Raw genomic sequence first — 21194 nt, 5'->3', positions numbered from 1 at the left:
ATAGTTTCCTTTTCCCTTCATTGTGGGGACAATTCCTGAATCTTGTGAGGAATTTCCTCTAGCTCCAAAATTTAACCTGCCCATCTGACCTCTCCAATTGCCTGCCGGATGCTTCAAACTTTCTTCAGCGACTTTCAGGTCCTTTTTATGACAGCATAAAGTTATTCAGTCAGACCTTAGTGTCTGAGTCAAACAGATGATGGGCTCAAATCATGACTTGGCTGCTTAATAGATGTATGTGGTCGAGAAGGTTACTTCACTTCTCTGAGCCTCAGCTTTTCCTCTGTAAAATGGGGATAATGTCCTTACCTCCTAAAAATGTGAGGATGTAGTAGTTGTTCAAAAATGGGACTATTATTATGGGTAGTAATTTAAAAATGTTATCGTTTCTGATTATAATATTGATACAGGTTCATTTTAGAACATTTGGAAATTTCTGGAAAGTAGTTTGTCATTCAAGGCTAAGTACAGCTAACACGAGGGTATGTTTCCATCTGTCTCGTATTATTGCATTGTGTGTGTGCTCGGGTGTTTGAGAAATTGGGTGTTCTCAATCACCCTACTGTTTTCCCAGCCTCTCAAGGTAGAAGGCTTGCTGTCACCTCACATAACCTCATCCAATTCGTCACTAAATTCTGTTCATTGCAGCCTCAGATTTCTCTCAGAGGCAATATCCTTTCTGCACTGTTGCTCTCATCATTTACCTGGGTTTTCAGTTTCCAGACTCCTTCCCCACTTTTTATTCCAAATCCCACATGGCCTGTCTCCTCAAATCGCAAAGCAGAATGTGGCAGCCCCTTGCTGGAAACACTTCCCTGGCTGTCCTTTGCTTCTGTTGTCAGGTCCAGCTACCGCCTCCCCAGCTTCCTCTCTCATCTGTCCCCTGTCCCCGCTCCTAGCCACATTCCCTGGAATCGTCAAGCCTGGCCGCATCTGTGCTCTTGTCCTTTCTGCCTCAAATATTTGCACTTCTTGGTTGGCCTGGAAAACTCCTCCTCTCCGTCACGTCTCAGCCCCAGTGCCAGCTCTTTTAGGGAACCTCCCCATTTTCCTATACCCCCATCACCCAGCCTTTGTTGCTGCTTCCTCGGAGTACCCCAACCCTTAGCATTTTGCTACCACCCTGGTTATAGCCCCGACCATGTGGTTCAAGAATGAATCAGGGTGTTTGCTCCTGTGAATTCCTTAAAAGAATTGCATCTCCAGTTCTTGGAACAGTGCTTGGCACATAGGAGTTGCTCAGTAAATATTTGTTGAATAAATGGACTAAGGGATAATGTGATGGGGTGTATCAAAGAGAGGAAGGGGTTCTCTGGAAGAACACCTGACTTTGTTCCTCCATTGTTTTACCTGAGTAGCTTTGGGCAAATGACATGTCTGAGCCTTGTGGGGTTCTGTTGTTGTTGTTTTTTCTGGTTTTTATAACAGAGTTGTTGAGAATGCTTCAATGAGATAATGGAAAGGAGAGTGCTTTGGAAAATAAAAATGAAACACGAGGCAAGCATTCTTTCTATGGTTATTATTAACTGAAAAATAAGTAGCAGGTGAATTTTGGTAGCAGCTTGAGGGCCATGGTCTGTGTCTGGGGCCTTGGTTGAGGGTGGAAAGTCCCATGTCTAATCCTAGGAGCTGGGTCCATCTGGGAGAGCCCTCCTGTCCGGCCCCTCTGGGTCAGGTGAGGATATTTCTGGACACTCCCACCTCCCTGTTGTTTGTCATGAGGCTCAGATGAGATAATGCACGTTAAACATCCGTAGTTAAAGTGTCTGGAAAAGGTACTGGAGCTACACAAATGCACGGTGCTTCTTCCCCGAGCCTGGCACCCTCCTGGGAGTTCTGTGTTCTTGGCCCTGGTCTGAGATTTCCAGTCGCAGCCCTGTTGAGTCTCCCTTGATTGATGCCACATCTTCTGGCTACAAATGAAGCTGCAGGCTAGTTCCTGCTTTTGATTTCATCCCCGTGCTGGGGCGGCTCAATTCCAAGACTAACCTCCCTCAGGAGCTGATTGCTAAACTAATGTTTACCCCGTATCCAGGAGGGGAGAAGCCCTATTTTCATACTCACTGTCATTCCCACAGATTCTATTTCTAAGAAGCTTTCCCTATCCTTCCAGACAAGGCGAGCCCCCTACGTCTCCACGATCTCGTGTTCTTGCTTACTAACTTTGTAATTTTATCACAGTTATTGTGATATCAAAGTGTTTGTTACCAAGCTCCCTCCTGGGCCGTTTCTGATTCTTTGCCCTTTCCCTTCTGCCTGATACATAGACGATGTCAATAAATATTTGTTAAGCAAGGAAGTGAAAGAATGTTCTGAACTTACTCAGTCTTCTTTACATGCATTGCACGTTCCTACCTCAGAACATTTGCTCCTGCTGTCTACCCAGCAGGAATGTTCCCTCTCTGTCTCTCTCTTTCTCTTTCACACACACACACACACACACACACACACACACATACACACACACAAACACCTATTAAATGAGATAATGCACGCAAAGCAATTAACACAGCAGCAAGCACGGTGAAAGCACTTAGTAGGGCTTAGAAGCACTGCTGCACGTCTTCTTGCTGAGCCTCTAATTATTCGCATCTCCCTAATGGTCTGTGCGCCGCTCACAGACTAGCACTAGCGCTAGCTATGCTCACCCAGCCCTTGTGGCATAGACGTGCAGGCCTTGTCTTCTCTCCTGGAAACAGAATGGAATTTGTGGCATCATGTGGTGGGTGTTTTTAAACTCCATTTTCCAGATGAAGAACTGGTGGCTCAGAGTGGAGAAGAAACTTGCCCATGGTGCCTGGCCCACTGCTTGACTGGTGGGCGGATGGGGAGTTTGTCAGATAAAATGACAAGCAGGACAGGGCAGAGCCCCTGTGCTTAAGGATCTGGAAGTCTGTCCCTACAAGGACCAATGCACTGTGGTGAGTACCCACACCAACCCTGGAGTCAGACAGAGGTGGCTTGAACCTTGAACCTCGGTGCTGTTGCTCATTATTCTTGGGACCTCAGGGACTTGCTAAACCTACCTAAGGCTGAATTTCCACCTACCTAACAGTGGGATAAAAGTAGCCCAACATCTCCGGGTGGGCGTGGCATGGGATGCTGTGCAGTAAGGGCTAGAATGAGGCCAGTTGCCTATTGTTAGTGATCCTTCCTGCCGTCCTACGAAGAGGGGCGTTGCATTCCCTCTCCTACCCAAGTGGAAGTGGAGGAAAGATTCCCCTGTGATCTCCCCAGACTCGCTTCTCTCTCCATCGGTCAGTGGGTTCTCGAGTTCTTCTCCCCGGCATTTCGAGCAGATCAGTGAGTGCAGCAGGGAGAAATCACTGTGTGTGAACCTAACTGAGACGCTTTTGTTGGCAGCGGCCTCTGCATACAGGTGCCTCAACAGAACTGCCAAATGGCTTCTGGGGTTTAATGGTCCTCTCGGGGGTAATCTAGGCGTCCATCAATTCGTATCTTTGAGAACTGTCCCTTGCTGCCTAATCAGCCATCTGTTGCTCAGAGCCCAAACTAAAGTCTGTGCCACGGCGCCAGCACAGAGATGGGAAGGTGTCATTTTTGGCATTTGAAAAGTAGAGTTTTGACTTTAGAAAGGCCTGAGCCAGGGGACTGAAGGCATGGCAGGGAAGAGAACCCCTCCATGATTAAATATTCATTGAACAGTCATGCCATTAGTGTCAGAAGATGACAGATAAAATAAAACGATGAATGCAGAGGCTCCAGGAGGTACCGAGGGAACCTTGCTTCCCTCCCACTCCTGGTTCCCGCCCCTTTCATCTGATGAATATATTTCTCCCTGAGCTAAAATAGTCTTGCTGTCTGAAGCAACTTTTCCAAAGGCTAACTCCTGACTTTTCAAATTATGTCTAAGAGACAGCTGCATGCTCGTTGTGTCCCGATGAGATGAGTTCACTGGCTGGAGGGATGGGTGGAGGTAAGAGGCAGTGGGGAGGTTTCCCGTGAGCAGTGGGTTTGGGCTGAGCCAGACCATGTAGTGTGGCTTCTGCCGCCACCACCACCCCCTGCCCATTCCTCCCTCTTGCTAAGGTCGCTGGTGGGCTCCCACATGACATGGCATCCCTCTGCCCTCTCCTAAGTTCTGAGAATTTGACTCTGTGCCTTAAGAGTTTGGAAATTCTCTCTTTGAAGGCTTCTGGGATAGAACTCCCACTTGGCTTTTCTGCAACTTCTTTTTCTTTCTCTGCTAACCCTTCATTTATATGCTTTCTTTAAGCTCTGTTTTCATCTCATGTCTCTTTTAGATCCAAACATCCCCTCTAGATGATCTCATTTATCTCCTGGATTGTAATCAATAATTGTAGTGGGCAGAGAAACGGCCCCACAGAGATGTCCACATCTTACTCCCTATAACATGTGGATATGTAACCTTACATGGAAAAAGGAGCGTTTGCAGATGTGATTAATTTAAGGAACTTGAGATGGGGAGACCACTCTGGATTAGTGGACCCAAAGCATGAGGGCCACCAGGGTCGGGCCTGAGGTTTCTGAGTTGTTTTCACTGTTGGCTTGGTGAATCCACTGGCATCCTCAACCGTGTTGGCCTCCTTTGCATCTAGCCCTTCCATAATTAGATAATAAAATCAGCCTCCCAATGGATACATGTATATCTATGGCTGAGTCCCTTTGCTGGGCACCTGAAACTATCACAACATTGTTAATCGGCTATACTCCAATATAAAATAAAAGGTAAAAAAAAAAAATCCACCTCCCAAGCCTGATGCAGGTCTCTCCTTTGGTGTGAGCCCCTTTGTATGATAAAAAGTCTCTTTGCCAACTTCCTCCAAGCAGGAAAGTGGGTGTGGATGATCAGAGATCAGATTCTTGGCGATGTCAGGTCCTGTGGGAAGAGGCTAGAGTGAGGTAGGGGTGAGCAAGTGAGACCTCTCCCTCCTCTCAACATACACATTTGGAGGTCCAGACAGAGCTGGAAGTGACTTTCCCCTTCCACGTGCCCTGAGCAGCGGTGTGGGGATGGGGTAAGTTCCAGCAAGACGAGCCAGGATGTTGGCTTTAATCACGTAGCCTGGTGACCTGTGACATTCAAAGAAGAAGAATTTGTATCAAGGGCTTCTCCTGATGGGCCGTTGCCTTGGGCTCTAGGACACAATGCCTCAAATACTTTGGTTCATCCTCTCTACCGACACCCATGAGAGACGTGTGGACCTTTTCGGAGCTTCGGTCATCAGATAAAAATGAGCATATAGCTGATACGAATTTACTGCTCACTATTTGTCAGACATTGTGCCCATCACTTAGCACCTCCTGATGTCCTCATGACAACTGCCTTACAGATGAGGGAACTCAGAGAAGGAACTTCCCCAGGGTGACAGAGTTATGAGATGATGGAGCCGGGACCCAGACCTTAAAGTTGGCTTTAAAACTCATGATCTCAACCAGGATTGCTTTGTTGTTTGTTTGTTTGTTTAGTTGTAGCTCTCAGAGAGGGAAAGAATAAGCACAAACTGGAGGTGCAGACCTCATCCACAAACCTTATAACAAGAGCGAGTGCTTTTAGCCTCGTTTTACACATGGTGAAATGGAACATTTTGCGGCCACGCTGTGATGAGTGGCCGTGGTGGTACTGCATTGAAGAAATTCCCACTTGTCCACTGAACGCCAATCACGCAGAAGAGGCATACACATCCTTGGAGGGAACAATAATGAGAGTGTGATTTCTTTTTTGTTCCCTCCTCTGTTTATCTTTCTCATAAGTGCTAAAAACAAGCAAGATGTAATATAAAATTACTTTATAAGAAAATAGCTTTTCAGTGCAGATACTGCCTGTTGAATAGTTATAGCTTAGGGCCCAAACACCATCAATCTGAAAATTGTTGTCCAGCCCTGCAATTACTCTGAGCTTTACGTCTGAGCTCTTTCTGACAAAACAAGGAAAGAGAAATAGCTCCAGATATGGTGGTTCCTGACACTCTTATTTCAGCCTGCTATTCGTGATGGATTTAACTGGCTTCAGGTTCTTGAAGAACCCACTGAGCATTTTGTCCTGTTCACACTACCGCACTATCCTTCAGAAGAGAATTTTATCAACTCGAGATAACATGGTGCTTTCAATCTTTTCAGGAGCTCTGTTGGGCAGTTAGTCCCGTCTCTAAGTAACACATGATACTGAGGTCTGTAATTATTACTTAATAAGGATTTATTGGATACATCATTTCAAAGTATGTTGTATAGGGGAAAGAAGAACCAAAAGGTTATGGAGATGGGGAAAGATTGTGATCACACTAACTTAGAAAATGTGACAGCCCATCGTATGTAAAGTTTACATTCTTTTTTTTAAAAAATTAATTTATTTTATTTTTGGCTGTGTTGGGTCTTCGTTGCAGTGCATGGGTTTCTCATTGCGGTGGCTTCTCTTGTTTCGGAGCATGGGCTCTAGGCTTGCGGGCTTCAATAGTTGCAGCACCTGGGCTCAGTAGTTGTGGCACATGGGCTTAATTGCTCCATGGCATGTGGGGTCTTCCCAGGCCAGGGCTCGAACCCATGTCCCCTGCATTGGCAGGTGGATTCTTAACCACTGTGCCACCAGGGAAGCCCACAGTTTACATTCTTAATAACTCCTTTCTTTGGTTTCTTGTCCCTTCATGCCTTCGTTGGTCTTCTTCATAGTCTACCAACATTTTCTACTTCTTTCCTTACTGTAGACATAAGCACAAAATCTCATCACTTTCATACATTGGTGGGAAGAGAATGTGTTTTTGAATAGCGTTACCCTAGTTTTACCCTGTCTTTGTTGCATATACTGTAACAGAGCTACCTGCTGAGATAGCCCACTAAAAATGATGATAAGATTAATAGCTACCACTTCAACTGTTGAACACACATCGTGTATGTGAACTTGAATTAAATCTCATAATGACTCCATGAGACAGAGAGCATTACTGCCCACATTTTCTAGGTGAGGAAATGAGATACACAGAGCTTGATTTATTCAAAGTCACTTGGATAGCAAGTGGCAAAGCTGGGATTTGAATCCCAACAACCAATACCCCACATCACCTTTCGTTAGGTGGAATTATTGTGCTAACCAGGCCACCAATGAACCAGCCCGTATTCAGTTACACGGTCTGAGCCTCTGTCACTGTTTTTTTTTTTTTTGACACGTAGCATGCATTGTCAAGCACACAGTGTAAAATGTTTCCAAATTAGAGTTCTTCCCTGTTCTCTCTCTGACAGCCTGGTGTCAACACCCCCTACCTCCCAAAATAGCTCTTGGAAAGTTCTTGTAGCAAAATTACAAAAATATTCTTTTCCTCCCTCCTCCACTGTCTGGTTTCCAAGTCTTGGGTTACGGGTTTGGGAGTCTAAACAGCGTGAACCTATGGGATAAGACCCAATTTGGAGGTGCAGAGTCATCCGGCCTGTATCCCTCTGGATTTTCCCTCTATAGAGAGGATGTGGGTACTTGCACAACACCTATCCCCCAAACACTCGGACAAATTGCTCTGTACAATAGTCAGCAGTATTATCCAAAGTAGAAGCTGAAATCCTTGTGTGGAGTGTTTCATCATGGAAAATTTCTGAGCTTTGAAGTCAGGCAGACACGATCTCTTCTCAGCCCCGCCCTCTCTGCATCAACTTAGGGCAGTTATGTAACCTCTAGGACCTCAGTTTCCTCATCTGTAAAATAGGAGAAGATTAGCTTTCTTAAAGGGTTTATTTTAGAGCCCATGTCAGCTATTATACATTAAGCACCCAGCTAAGAGGCTGATGTATGGTAAGCAGTAAATGTTCCTGCCTCTCTCTTTGATAATATCCCTGTTTCTATTCCTTCTACATTCAGATCAATAGGCTTTCTCTACTATTCAGATACTTGTCCACACAGAAACTGGCTCATGGGGAGTAGGACCTAGATAAGCACGTGTTGGAGTCACATCCACTTCTACAGCCATTCCTTCTGTGCCTAGGGTTGTAGTGACTTCTGGGAGGTGGTGGTGGGTGACTGGAAAATGGGAGACAATGTCATCTTGTGCACAAAGAATTTATTCTCTGATCTAACCATATGTAAGGGAAATAGAAAAGGGTTAAAAAAAAAACTTGGCAGGAAATGGATGTTGTGGAAACGATGTGAACTGTGTAAATAAGTGATGGCTATACTTTCCCCTCCTGGAGTGCTGCCCCTCCCCCTATGATAGGGAATTGTGTCTAGTTCAATATGCGTCATCATTTGACTAGCTTTGTGTGTTGATTCCATGCCCACCTTGCTGAATCGACCAGTACTGTCCAACAGGAATAAAATGTAGGCCACACATGCAATGTGAGATTCTCTAGTAGCCTCATATAAAAAAAGTAAAAAGAAATAGATGAAATTAATTTTAATAATATTTTTAATTTAACCCAATATGTTAAAAATATGAATCAGTTCAACCAGTAATCAGTGTAAAAATTTCACATATTTTTTTCATCTTAAGTCTTCAAACTTTGGTGTATATTTTACAGCACATCTCAATTTCAACCAGCCACATTTTAGGTACTCCTAACCACCTGTGGCAAGTGGCTTCCATGTTGGCCGATGGAGAGCTGGACAGTGAGTTCCTTAAGGGAAGGGATAGGTCTTCTATTCTTCTTTATATCTCAATTCTGCTCATCTTTGTGCCTAGGACACGCCTTCTGCTTACTCAGCATTCGATGCTTTTGTTGCATGGGTTTGAGTTCCATGTTCACACTTGTGCCCAAGACAGCTTACCTCTATCTACCTTTCTTGCCACTGCTTGAGTGGCACTCTTCACTTCTTCAAGGTTTCCCACATGCTCTCTCTTTTTACCTTGAACCATGAATTGACACCTTCTCATTGCTGGAATCAGTGAGACACGTGTTCACGATGCGCCAGGTAACAGCTCAACTCAATGCTGGCATGGCTTCCGATCTCCTGGCAGACAGCCTTTGGTCCTGGACACTCTGGCAGACACTGAGAGATTGGAACCAGTTAAAAGGAGAGCAGTAGAGAATGATAAAAGGTTTGGGGAGTTGGATTGATGTGAGGGGGTTGAGAAAGATGGGCCTCATGGGTCTACAGAAAAGACTGAGCCAGGTGAGGTGCTCAGACACATGAAAGGATGTGCTGAAGGGGATGAGGACCAATTATTCTCATTAGCCAGGAAGCAGGGGCTTGATCTCTGACAGGACAATGGAGATTGTGAAGGAGACAAAATTCAGCTATTCTGTGGTAGAGAAGGAAGAAGAGAGCTGTGACATCAAACACACTTCTGTCCAAACTCTACTCTGCCCACTACAAAGTCTGTGACCCTGAGTAAATTACTTAATATGTCTGGGCCTTATTTTCTCCATCTCTAAAATGGGAATAAAGTTTCAACCTTATTGTTGAAAGTTATCTTGAGTATTAAATAATACAGAATATATATATAGTCCTAGAGCTGAGCTTGGCCTACACTCAAGATGCAAAGAAATATTCTCTTTCAGTCCCTTAGAATTCCGTGAGGGTGGGCACTGTGGGGTGGTCAGAAGCAGTCAGGGATCCTCAGACCCAAACTACAGAACCCAGTCTCGTAACTGGACAGCTTGTGGAACTTGTAGGGAGAGGGTTTTTGGATGTTTTTGCTTGTCTCCGAAAATAGCTAAAGCATTTTCAAAATTAGAACATGTCTCATTTGTTAAGGGCTCTAAGAACAGGTAAGGAAAGATAGTATTGAGGGAGTTCAAAAACAGGAGAAATCCATTCTGGTTGGGAAAGCACAAGGAGAAGGAAGGAAAATTACTTTACTGGGTGCCACCTATATATCAGGCACTTTCTCATACGCTATCTATTTAATTCTGTCTAATAGCTATCGTTAATTACTCCTGCCTGTTTTTTCTTTTTTTATTATTATTTTTTAAATTTAATTTTATATTGGAGTATAGTTGATTTACAATATTGTGTTAGTTGCAGGTGTACAGCAAAGTGATTCAGTTATACAAATACATATATCTATTGTTTTTCAGATTTTTTTCCCATATAGGTTACTGCAGAATACTGAGTAGAATTCCCTGTGCTATACAGTAGGTCCTTGTTCTTTATCTATTTTATATATAGTGGTGTGAAAATGTCAGTCCCAAACTCCTAATTTATCCCTCCCTCCTTGCTCCCCTTTGGTGACCATGAGTTTGTTTTCTACGTCTGTGAGTCTGTTTCTGTTTTGTAAATAAGTTCATTTGCATCATTTTTTTAGACTCCACATATCAGTGATATCATATGATACTTTTCTTTCTCTGTCTGACTGACTTCACTAGGATGATAATCTCTAGGTCCATCCATGTTGCTGCAAATCTGCCTATTCTTTTAATACACAAGAAAACAGACTCAGAGAGGATACATAACCCACCCAAAGTCATGCAGTCAAAAAATGGTAATCAGGACCCAAATTCAGGTCTGACTCTGATATCCAACTCAAGTACATACAGTGCCATTTCCATTGGGGCTAACAAATAGCGATCATGTGTCTGCTATGCATGAGACTCCAACAAGGAAGCTACAGGGATTTAGTCCCTTTTAGGAAGGGGATCTTTCTTTCTTATTTTCTACCCGCTATGCCCAACTCTTTGGCTGGCTTTGTAATTCTCATGAAATCAGATTGTCTGGTTTCAGTGTTTCCCAAATATCTGGGGAGACTACTACTAATGGTATGAGATTTTGAGAAAATTACTCTTTTTAAAATTCTCTTTCTATCCTTCTGGAGAGAGTCTCAGTTTGGTGTTGTTCCTAAAACCTTTCCAACATTTGCTCCATTCTTTCTACAGGAAGAAAGAAGAGGGTTCAGGAACAGGGCGAACCGTGTTATCTACCTCGAATTGAATAACATTGTTATAGCCACATAGTATTTTCTATTTAGGGTAACTGACACTGATTTTCCATTTATGGAAATGGTATAGTTTCTTTGTACAGTAAATTAAAACAAAAGTGACTCAATTAAATATATGAAGTCAATGCTAGTATGTGCAGGTCACAGACCCGTCAAAATTGTAAAGGTGTTTCGGAAATGTCTGAAGGTTGGGAAACACTGATCCAGGCCTGTATTGTCCTTTTAGGGCAGAGATCAGGATGCCAGTGAGAAGTCTCTTGTTCGCTCACTGCTCAGACTCACACTGGAGCAAGATCTGCTCTGGGCTTTGGGGACGTGGGTGATAACTTCTGTCCCATCACGGCCACATGACTTTGGGCAAGTCACTCACCTTCTCAGAGCTTCTATTTCTGCTGAATGATGTTGATCTCTGGAGTCCTTCAGTAGTTCCAAACTTTGATATCCCCCCTTCCCTTGCACTTTGATCTCAAGACTTCTAATGAAAGGCTTCGTGCTCCAAGCTTGCAGGCTGGTCGTGGGAAGGAGGGTGACTGGGCAGGGGGACACTTACCACTGATTCAGCCTCATCAGCATTTTTTCTTGCCTTAGTGACTGGTTCAATCGCCACACAGAATGGGTTGGGGGGCAGCTCTTTTGAATTAATATGCCCACTGACTCCTTCAGGTCTTGGTGTGAGACTTAACGCTTCGGAGAGTTACTTTACTTACGATGGCTCTCCACTTAATGTCCGGTTTTAGTTTACTGATAGCTTCAGCTCTATTAGTTGTTTCCCAAATACAGGAACTATGGTGGCCCTATTTGTCCTGAAAATGGATGTTAATTGTGAATATTATTTGGTAACTTACAAATTCTTTTTAGTATTTTAGCAAGGTTCTCTAGAAAATTTAATTATATATTTCTAGTCTCAGACCTGCAGTTGCCATAATGCCGTATATTACCATGGCCTTAGAGAGCAGGAGCCTGCAAACATTTTCTCTAAAGGGCACGATGGTCAATATTTTAGGCTTTGCAGACCATATGGTCTCTGTTGCACTACTTGATTCAAGTACGGTAGTGTGGAAGCAGCCATAGACAATATGTAAATCAATGAGCATGGCAGTGTTCTAATAAAACTCTACCAAATCAGGTGGCATGCTGGATTTGGCCCATGGGCCATAGTTCGCCAGCCCCTGCTCTAGAATGTATTTACTTTTCTACCCTTTCCTCTATGACACATGTATACACACACATGCACTCACACCCTCAGTGACTCTGTTTAGGAAGCAAGATAGCCTAGTGGTGAAGGAGGACTTGGACTGGTACCAGACCATCCTGGGTACTCGACCCAATGTTCTATGAACCATAAAATGAATTAAAAATATGCATACCTTTCAGGACTCTTAGAAGAATTAAATGAGATACAGGTGAAACATACCTGATAAAAGGCAAGTACTCAGCAAACATTATCTACCCAACTGCAGTCCCCACTGTACTCTCCCAGCGTAATATGAAGCCAGAATGGTGGTCTCTTCTTCCCTTTGTTGCATTCACCAGGTCCTTGCAGAACTGCCCCTTCCACTCCCACAAGAGCCTGGGTCGTACAGATGCCATCACCTCGGGTGCAGCGTGTGGTTGTTCTTGGCTTTCTGGCCAACTGGGCTCCTCTGAGTCTTGGGCGTGGAGAAAATCAAGGAGCCTCTTCCAGGAATTCAGTGCAAAAGAATTTCTAGGCAGACTGCCTAAAACTACACTGTGTTCTTAGAAAGCAGCTGTTGTATCTATTAAGAGCTGACTATGTGAGACCATTGGCAGGAGCCTTTCTTTGAGGACTGACCCTGAGACTTAAGGCTCCAGAGACTGTGGATGACCATATCACCACCATCTCCATGACCAAAGACCCACACCAACACCAAAACAGTCCTGGGATGGTGGCGTGCTCCAGAGCTCTGACAATTGTCCTGACAGCTTCTACCTGCTCCCTAAAGACTGGAGACCTATCAGCTCTGCCCAATCCGAGAATGAAATCCAGTCGCAGACAGGATTTCAGCAGGTGGCATAGTCTTCCTTCCTCGGTTCTATCACAAAAGGCCCCCGGGTAAGCCAAGCTGAGTTCCATTCCCACCTTGCTCTGTTTGTACCAGACCTTCACCAAGCTCACTATCTTGGCATCTTTGGAAGTTAGAGTTGACAAGAACTTTGAAAATACCTTAGTCTAACTCCTTTGTTTCCTACACAGGAGGCTGAGATCAGGGGAGGTTTTGACACTTGCCTAAAACTGTGCTGCTCTAATGCTAGCACCAGGGCTCCCAAACTTCCCAGTTTGGGGCCATTGTCACAGTGAGATATTTGAATTGTTACTTGAGAGACTTATAAGGACTTACGTATTGAATAACTTAGAAGGAGTGTTTCTCCTCTCTTATTTCATAATCCAAATGATCTGCCAGCCCCTACAGCTGTATATATTTATGTACATATATATACACAGGGAGAGAGAGAATTTATATTATTCATTAGTTTACTAGTTATCCATTTTATAATGTTGAGGGCCTTCTATGTTTCCAGTGCTGTAATTAGGATCCTTGTATTGTGTGTGTGCATGTGTGTGTGCATGTGTGTGCATGTGTGTGCGCGTGCGTGTGCGTGTGTGCGTGTGTGTGTGTGTGCCCTATGCATGTGTGTTGGGGAGAGTGTGACACAATACCAAGCAATTCAGTTTTCAGGAATTTAGAGTCTCATGGTTTATGTAGGTTAGAAATTTGGGGAAGACTCAGCTGGACAGACCTCTTTTGTAGTCTCTCACTGGATTGTAGTCAGATGCTGGCTGGAGCCTCATTCTTCTGAAGTCTTAACTGGGGGATCTCCGTCCACGCTGGCACTCTCACAGGGCTGGCAAGTCGGTGCTGGTTGTTGGCCAGGCACCTTAGTGCCTCTCGCAAGTATGCTTGAGTGTCCTCATAGCATGGTGGCTGGCTTTTCCCAGAGGGAGCAATTCAAGAACCTAAGGCGGAAGACCCAAAGCCTTTTATGGGCTAAGCTTGGGAGTCACATATTTTCACTTCTGCCATATTTTATTGGACCAACCATGATTCAATGCGGGAGGTGCTACAGAAGGACATGAACACCAGTAGGTGAGGGTCACTGGAGGCCATATTGTAGAATGGCCTCCATGTATTCTAAGTGGGAAACGTATGGATAACTATTATAACTCTCTGTGTTAAATACCATAAAAGAGGAAGTATAGAGTATAAGAGAACAAATAATAAGTATAACTAACTTTCTTATAGGGGTTGGAGGGCAGTGACAGTAGTGGTTCTGTTAAAGACTTTCTGGAAAAAATAATATTTAAGCTGAGGCATGGTGGCTGAGTAGTAATTGGACAGGCTTGGGAGTGAGCATGTGGGGATATATTCCAGGTAGAGAGAAGAACATTCTTTAAATTGCAGCTTGAATGACACTTCCTCCAACACTCTAGTCCCAGGAGATGTAGGATCAAAAGAGAGTCCTGTACTTAAATAAGTTGGGAAAATACAGTATATTTCAGCTTTTGTGAAAGATCTACAGTTCTTACTGATACACTTAAGGTTTGAGAAATTTTGCACTATAGAAACCTTTTAACAGTTTTACCCTAAACTTGTAAGAATATGGGGAAATTTAATATTCTGGGGAGCAGATTTTGGGAAAAGTGTTTTTAGACAAACAGATCAGTGCTTTCAGTTGTCACCATATCCTTCTCAATAATTTCGAGGGCAAGGGGAGAAGCCATGCTTGTTTCCTTTAAGTTTTCTTACTTGAAGAGTAAGGAGCAGATAATTCATTCACTTGTATATTAGTGAACACTCTTTTGACTATATGAGTTGAAATCTGATTCAAATAGGCTTATGTCAAAAGTGGAAAATTATCAACCCACATAATGAAAGGATCAAGAGTAGATGTTCAAGCCCACCTGCATCAAGTTGTTCACATCAGATCATCAGGAATCTGCCTCGACCTTATTCTCAGCCAGAGTATCCCCAGTTGATGGCTAATAAGTCCACCAGCAGCCAGCAGCTCCAAGTTACCATATGCCAGCTGAGTAACCAGGGGCAAACGTGATGTCTGATTGTTCTAGGAAAAGGTTACGATGGATATTAACTGGCCTGGCATAGGTCATAGGCAAAGAGTATATATACAGTGTTACACATTAGCTTGATCTGGGGCAGGTGACATCTTTTGGAGCCAAGAGGTGGAGGGTAACCCTATCAAAAACCACATGGATATAGAGAGGAGGAAGAGGTGTTCTTCAAATGGTAGAGAGAATTCTTGGAAGAAGGGATCCAGGTAAATCAAAGCAAAATGTGTTCATTCCCACCTCCATTTATTAACTGATCACTTATTTAGTGTCAGTTTCTTGGTTATGCACAGAGAATGTGGCGATCCATGTGAATCCCTTCTTCAAAGGGCATGGAGTCATGGATCCCAAAGCATCACCCAGGCTGGGTCACTCACTAGCTGATGACTTCATTTCTACACTGAGGCTTCCAATTCAAGAGTTCCAACTCATGCCTTAAAGAAGCTACAAATGGCCGCCTGACTCACATAGACAAAATGACAAGGATCTTTCTTGTAGGTGCCAAGGGTCTCCTATAATTATAATGAAGTGTTCTAATGAACGCTCTACCAAGAGCAGAGGGAAAGGGCAATTCATTCATTCCGGACCAGTGGTACTCAACTCTCTCTAGTAACACACTCATTTAGGGAGATTAAAAAATACAAGTGCCGGGGTCCATCCTTCCTAGCTTTTGATTTAATTGGCCTGAGGCGAGGTCACTGGGCGTTGGACTTTTTAAGTCTCTCAGGCCATTGCAGTGTGCAGCCAGGATGGAGAACCACTGCTCTAAATAGACATTGAGCTGCTTAAGAGCTGTTTGAAGGTGTGTTTTACTCACCAATGCCTCCTTAGCACCTAGAACAGTGCCTGGCATATAGTAAGTGCTCAAGAATTGTTTGTTAAATGAATGAATGAATGAGAGGCTTATGCAAGCAAGACTTGGTGACAAACCTTGGCTTTCCATTTCCTCTTACACACCATGCATCCTGATAATCAACGGGCAAGTTTTCTTTGAAGGGAATAACATACCTCCAAAGTGCAGGTATCTTGTGAATTCTCACAGTAAAGTGGTGAGGAAGGTTTTTCCCTTTTCCCCACTTAACTAACAGGGCACTCAATCAGAGAGCACACAAATGATTTGCCTCAGGGCCTCAGAGAGAATAATGATAGGTTTGTGGGGTCTCTGATGAAATTATTGGTAAGCTGATGGAAAGAGATTAAGGTTGCAATTTGGAAACGTAAAAGGTTAATATAGACTAGATGCTTTGGACCTGAATTTGACTTCTGGGACAGTTGACCAGTGCTAACTCCAGTTCAGAATTGTTATTTATGTTGATGCTGTCTGAGGCCCCTGTCAGGACCAGTCAGCTGCCCCTACCCCAACCATTTCTCAGGAGCATCCAGTGAGATGCAAGTTATTCCAGTGTTTTCCAGATTGACAGAGGGCACTGTATCAACAGTCCTGATCTCATGAACTGTTGGGTTCCGAATTAGGATTTTGTTGCATTATTCCCGAGAGGATGGCTGTGTGCCCCAGGACCAATAGGCACAGCAAAATGTGCTGGTCCCCAAACTGAGAGGAGGGATGCTTCTCTTAGCCCTTCTCTGCTGGACCACTTAGGTCCTTGGTGATTAACTCTCCCTTCCCAAGGCACTTTTTCTCATGGACTCCGGAGCTAAACTTCCTGGTTTTTGCCCAGCCCCATTCCTAGCTATCTGACCTTTGGCAGCTCATTGTACCTCTCTCAGTCTCAGTTTTCTCATCTGTCAAATGGGGATAAAATAGTACCTATTTTATAGGACCGTTATGAAGATTAAATAAATACTTCTACACACACAAAAAAATGAATATCAATTTTAAGATACATATGTTGAATGTTTTATTCTAAGATATATGTACATCTTAGAATAAGGTGGGCACATTGTAGGTGTCAGGAAATCTTAGCTGTGTTATTGTTGATTTTTGTACATGACTACCCAACATATAGGCCAGCATAACATTCATGGAGCTCAATTCTGTTCTCCCCTCCATGCCTTATCCTAAAAAAGTCCCCTTGGCTAACTTAGCACACATCTGCTACCCCTGTCTTTTTGGCTGCAAAGCCATGAATGGAGGTCTCTGGAGCTGTACGCACTGATGTGGCCGTTCATGGTGGCTCTGCTCCCGATCACCCTTTGTAAGCTGAAGTCTCACGCTGTTCCCCAGAGAAAATCTTTCTCAGCTCTGATGACTGGATTGCAACTTGACTGCACTTGCCATGCTCCTGAGGGCTGGGGTCTCTACCCAGGCTCTCTCTCCAGCTGCTGCCTCTGTGTCCATCAGTCCCATCCCAGTGAATTGTCTCCTCTTTGTGTCCACTCTCCCTTCACCCCCAGCGCTTTACCAACAGCAGTGCTTTGAAGAATTACTTGTAAGGGCCTGTCTTCACAGCCAGCCATAAGTTCCGTGAGGGTAGAGACTATTCCCGTCTTTTCAGTTCATATTTCCCTTGCCAAGCTCAGTGCATGGCACACGACAGATCTAAGTTTACATTTATTAACCTTCTGATGGGGGCTATGCTTAATCCTGACTCTGCACTGAGTATCACAGTCAGAAAGAGGGAAGGGCAAGAAGAGTAGTTAAAATTAGAGAAATTGGAAGTCATATGCAATCATGCTACTAATCTTTCATGCAGTCATTCAAATTGAGTCTCATGGATCTTTCCTGAGCTAGGGACCTACAGAAAGCAGTAATGACTCTGAGAACTTGTTCTCAGTCACCTGAGGGCCCTCAGTATCCAAAGGTTTAATAACTCAGAGAGGTTCCAAAGCTTTCCCAAGTCTTGAGGACTTTCCTCTCCCTTCCAGATTCACGGTGTCTCTTGTCATCTAGCGATCCCTGGCTGTAATGCATTCCTAGCTCTGGGTTATCACCGGTATGGAGTGTATGTTCATTCCTCCATCTTGATCTGATTTCCATCATCAGCTCATGTGTGCTGCATCTCTGACCCTCATTCATACCTGCTAATACCTTCTTGTCTAAGACTCTAAAGTTGGCTTCCATTCCTGGCCATACTACTCCTCGCTACATGCTCAAATCCTTTCCTCCATGGCAGCTTGGCACCTGCTTTAAAGAGGATACTGCAAGAGGATGGCTACCTAACTCAAAGGAATGTACCTGGTATTCGGGAATACTTAAGATCCAACTCTGAGGTTCTGTATCAGAAGAGTGAAAAATAGACAACACTTGTCACCTCAATACACTACTCATAGCAAGCCCTTGATAAGTCATTTAAAAATGGTGTAATAGTGTACAGTTTTCAAACACGTACACATTTTTTTTCCATTTGGTCCACACGTGTAGTAGGCATTTACAGTCCCGTATCATGGATGAAGACGGAGTCCCAGAGACACTGACTGATTTATTTAAAGTCAACAGAAGTAGAAAGTGACGAAACCTCAGCATGTGAGCACAGAGCTTCTGTTTCCAAAGTTCATTCTCTAACGTTGTTTACACGGCAACATTTGAAGAGAAGGGAGGAAAAAGATAATTTGGGAGGGGAGAGAGTGGTCCCCTTTATGACTTTGCTAAAATGTAAGAAAATCCTTAAAATATTGTATAGTTTCCCAAGAATTGACACCACGTAAGTTCCACGTTTAAATGTGGGGAAAAGTCTTCATAACCTGAGGCCAAGAAGGCTTGCTTACAGAAAAAATTTCTTCTTTAATTATGCTGTTACAAAAAAAAAAGCATATATTATTACACTTTTACCTATACTGGCAATTAAGATTGTAATCTGGATGACTACTAGAGCTTGTAATGAGATTATATCCCCTATTCAAAGTGACCCAGTAGTGTAATAATGAACGTTTCAGTTCTACTTAGTATGCTCTTGGCCTTGGGGGGGAGGTGCTAAAAGGCATTGAAAGGCATCATATATGTACGTATCTCTTTCCAATTCAGTTGTTCCAGATTTGGAAACTTTTACTGTCTCTTTTTTCTTTTGCTTTTTTTGTTAGTGTATTCCTGAAAGGAAGTACTGTAATTTTTAAAAATAATCACCGGAACCAGTAGAGAAATGTGTTCGCCTTTGATGCCTGGGGAGGTGCTTGCTAAATTCTCTCAGTACCATTATGATGAAAGGTTTCTTTGTTACTGTTATTGTCCAGGTTTATTTTAATCTTTTTAGCATGTCAAATATTATTTTTTATTTTTTTAACCTAAAGATGTCCAATTGTTATAAAAATAGACTGGTCTCAAAGCTTCATTGACATTGCTCTTTTGTCTGGAAACCACCTCTCATTTTATGCTTGAATTTCCTATACAGTGTCCACGATAAGGATTCTTTGGCGGGCAAATGACAATAAACCTGTCTCAAACTGGCTGGCTAAAGATCAAAAAAGGTTTTCTCTTTTTAGATACAGAGGTGAACTCTTGGGATACAACCAGTCTGAGGGATAGCTATACACGGGGTTCTCTTGAAAAAGGTCTTTGGATTTTTCCCTCTCCCTCTTCTTCTCTCTCTCCCCTCCCTCTCTTTCTTTCTCTCCCTCTCTCTTAACCTCTCTCTCTCTCTGAATCTCTAATCTCTTTCCTTTTGTCTCAATCTCTCCTTCTCTTTCTCTCTGTCTCTCTCTCCTCCCCTCCACTTGGCTTTCCTGTGTGTTGCATTCATTTCCAGGCCACTTTCCCTAGGTTGTAGCTGGCTGGCCCCCGGGGTACCTCCACACTTATTTTCTGTCTACCACAATAGCTGTTCCACAGGAAGAGTGCAAATCTTCCTTATGATTCCTGCACAGATTCTGATGAGGACCCTTATATGCCTGGTTTGGAGTATGTGCTCACTTGATGGCCACTTTTCTTTTCTTTTTTTTTTTTTTTCTGACATCTTAGTTGGAGTATAACTGCCTTACAGTGCTGTGTTAGTTTCCGCTGCACAACAAAGCGAATCAGCCATTCGCACACGCACGTATCCCCACATCCCCTCCCTCCTGTGTCTCCCTCCCACCTCCCCATCCCACCCCTCCAGGCGGTCACAGAGCACTGAGCGGACCTCCCTGTGCTATGCGGCTGCTTCCCACTGATGAGGTTCACAGCCATTTCTGAGACTCTCCACGGTGCAGACTTGGACCGCAGACCACCCTTGGAGCAGGAGTGAGGAGCATCTCACCTGAATCCCATGGACAAGAGGCAGAAGGGGTGTTTCTCCAAAGACAAGCAGAACGCTACCAGAAGAAGTGGGAAGAGGGGGGCAGTCAACCTCTATAGATGTCCTCTAGGCTAGCCACCCAGTGTCACCCTGGTTGCTGTCTCGATGAGCTCACCACCTCGTGCAGAACACTCATGGTAGTGTTTGAATAGCAACGCATCTCAGAAAATTCTTCCTGCCATGCAAGAAAATGTTTCTTAACTTCCAATCCTGGTCCTAGAGTTAACCTTTGGTACCACACAAAACATACCCAGCACGTTTTTCACGGGATAAAGTCCTTTATACATGGAAACAACAGGCTTACCTCCCTGAAGTCTTCTTCCTGAAGCCAAACTTCCCATGTTATCTCATCCATTTCTCACGTTTTAAGCTAGGGTTGTCCTGGATGTCTTTCTCTCCCCTTCCTCTGTCATATTTATCCAATCACCGACTTCTCATGATTCTACCTTCCAACTGGTTCTTAACACATCCCTCCCCTCCATTTCCGTTACCACTGCTTTAGTTCACGATCTCACCACTTCTGCCATCAGGGTCATCTTTCTAAAACATAACTCTACGGAGGCCCAGAACAGAACTCCTAACTCAGGAGTCACCCCTTTATACATTTTTGTTTGTTTGTTTGTTTTGTTTTGTTTTGTTTTTTGTACGCGGGCCTCTCACTGTTGTGGCCTCTCCCGTTGTGGAGCACAGGTTCCGGATGCGCAGACTCAGCAGCCATGGCTCACAGGCCCAGCTGCTCCACGGCATGTGGGATCCTCCCGGACCAGGGCTCGAACCCACGACCCCTGCATCAGCAGGCAGACTCTCAACCACTGCGCCATCAGGGAAGCCCACCCCTTTATACTTTTTATTTTGTGATTCCCTAAACCTCATACAACACAGACCTGCTATTCAAAATAACCCTTTATGTTTTGTGATACTGTTAACACATTTGCTCCCTTCACCAGAATGTCAATTTCTAAAAAGAAGGGTCAACGTCCCATTTAGCTCTGTGTCCACATGCATGGGCCATAGTAGGCGTCCAGTTACGCTTCTTGGATTATTGGAGAATGGAGTGGACCCCATCCTGACTGCTCTCCTTTGCCCCCATTACTCTTGAAATGA

Source organism: Aethalodelphis obliquidens, unplaced genomic scaffold, assembly GCF_003676395.1.
Source record: "Aethalodelphis obliquidens isolate GAN/ISIS:26980383/991018 unplaced genomic scaffold, ASM367639v1 scaffold41, whole genome shotgun sequence".
NCBI lineage: Eukaryota > Metazoa > Chordata > Mammalia > Artiodactyla > Delphinidae > Aethalodelphis > Aethalodelphis obliquidens.
Note: the sequence above shows the minus strand (reverse complement) of the source record.